The following is a 2443-nucleotide window of genomic DNA, read 5'->3' as shown; positions in this document are numbered from 1 at the left end:
CTTTGGCAAGAAATGTTTATCTTGAATAAGAAACACTCTGAAATGTGGATTGTATTGGAGCAAGAATTCTTGAATTAAACAGAAGAGAAACAGACTTCATAAGATAGATTGGGGAAGAGAAGGAGAAGGTGAAGAACTAAGACCAAAAGACTGATAATTGTCTGATCTGTACACAGATGCTGATTGGCATTTTCTGGGTCAAATAGATTCATGGTCTTCTGTTTCCTACTCTTGGTTATCAGTAGTAGATATTTCCTATCAAAGTTTGAAATTTGAACTGAAGGTGTTTTTTTTTTTTTTTATCAGTTTTCAGAGATTTTGAGTGATTTTTCCTCTTAATTTTCTTTTTAGTTTAATAACATGAATTTTTTTCTGATCTATCTCAACTTATTGTGTAATAATATGATTACATAGTGTTGGACCAAAATTCAGTTTAAAATAAGTAAGTACTCACCTAGAAAGTTTTCATGAAATAAATCAGTCAAATTGTTGATAAAATCATGGTGCACATATTCAAGGAAATAGATGGAGAAAATAGCCAAAGGCTGATATGTGTTGCATACACAACTTTTTGGAATTTCCATACATTTCAATGTAATTTTTTTCCTCTTGTAATAAATTCAAATCAGTACAATGCCTTATTTAGTGGTTTGTTTTATTCATCTGCAATAATTTGTGATTTCTATCTTAGTTTGCCACATAAATTCAGGAGGTGCATTTTAAGACACCTTTCTTATTCACAGGTCAGCTATGTTCTGTAGCCATGCTTTGTTTGGAAGACTAGGCAAAGGTAGGAGGAGATTAGTTCAGGATTAGTTTAATAATGTTATAGTTTTTAATTAGAGGTGTTCGTTGGGAATTTTAAATGTGCCTCTGCTTAATAAGAGTTATGCTATTTTGGTTAAGTCAGTAACTTATCTAATATTTGATATCTCACCTATAAAACTGAGTAGTCTGCATGCGTGATGGGAGGTGGAGTGCCTGCGACTCTGGCCTTTCTGGCTGACTGCTCCAATGCTGCATCTCCCTCCAGTCATGAACCGGTTCGGTGCCTAGTTGGTGGGAGCCACGGCGACCCCGCCGTTGCCGCTGAAAGCCCACAGCAATGATAACCTGGACAAAATCGATACGTCCCTCGATGATATTATCAAACTGAATAGAAAGGAAGGAAAGAAGCAAAAATATTCCATTATTAAATAGAAGGCTTCAGCAAAGTGGTTCCTGGCAATTCAGGATGAGAGTGCGGTGGAGGATCCAGCTGAATTCTGGTTTTGGTAAAACTAGTGTGAGCCATAGAAGAAGAGTATTGCCTGGAAAGAGACGTCCTTATGGAGTTATCACTGGCCTTGCAGCTAGGAAGGCAACTGGAATAAGTGATAAGAATATAGAGCGATATTTTCTGGCATTATAAAGGAAGACAAGCCTTCTGAGACAAAATGAAGTACAAAGGAAACCAGTTGCAGTTCTCAAGAGAGCCAACCAGTTAAACAGAAAAAATAACATTCCAACTAATTTTACCAGGAGTGGAAATAAACTAAGTCATCAGAAAAATACTCATCAGACAACTTTTCTTTTCAGAAGAGGCCTAAAGGTTCAGACCCAGTTGAACACGGAACAACTGCTAGAAGATGTGGTAGCAAAGAGAAATCGTCAGTGGTGTACTTCCACCACAAATGGAGGGATATAGACTGTATCCATTGACAACCCGGTAGCTCAGAAACCACCACGATTAGGTCGTGCTGCTGAACCCTCCTTCATGACAAGAAGAGAGCAGTCTGACCTGAAGAAGGTTCCCAAAGGCGTCCCTCTGCTGTTTGACGTACATAGTGCAGGGAAACAGACAGGGAGGACTTTGAATGAACGACCTGGGATGCTGAAAGAACAAAGAGCCAGTCTCACATTCAACAAAGGAGGAAGCCGATTTGTAACTGTGGGATAGATCCACCGCAAAGGAACTCTTAACTGTTGACTGTTTGAAAAGTTGAATTTCTTGAAGAGTTCATCAGAGAAGTTCAAGAAACTTTACTACAGAATATTCACAAGCCTAAATAACTTTATTTTTGAAGGGTTTTTTTTTTAATGTATAAATAATGCCCTGAAAGAATAACAGGGAATATACATATCTGTTCATAAAGATTTCATGGTTGGCCCAAACATAGCAATTCTTTATTGACTTCTTAGATTCCTCGTGAAGCAGAAGGAAGACAGAAAGATAGACTTTGATTATTTTTATGAGTGTGCTGTGTAGGATCTCATCACTGTCGTCCAGTTTGTAGACTTTGCCATGGTTAGACTTCAGAAACAGGAGTACACCCCTGTGCTGCTGTCACTTGTCATTCATGTGCTGGGACAGTAGGTACAGCTGCCTTTCTGTCATGAGTGGGATTTTTTAAACAGTGGTAGAATTTCAGTCCTGCCTCGTAAGATGTATGGAAATATTTAG

The 2443-nt window shown here is 38.1% G+C and overlaps 1 pseudogene; it reads left to right on the top strand.

Moving 5' to 3' along the window:
* The first annotated feature begins 1035 nt into the window (after positions 1-1035).
* On the top strand, positions 1036-1939 carry LOC118580833 (annotated as a pseudogene).
* Positions 1940-2443: the final 504 nt, after the last annotated feature.

Source organism: Onychomys torridus, chromosome 3, assembly GCF_903995425.1.
Source record: "Onychomys torridus chromosome 3, mOncTor1.1, whole genome shotgun sequence".
In the NCBI taxonomy this organism is placed as follows: Eukaryota; Metazoa; Chordata; class Mammalia; order Rodentia; family Cricetidae; genus Onychomys; species Onychomys torridus.
This window is presented reverse-complemented; position numbering and strand designations above follow the sequence as displayed.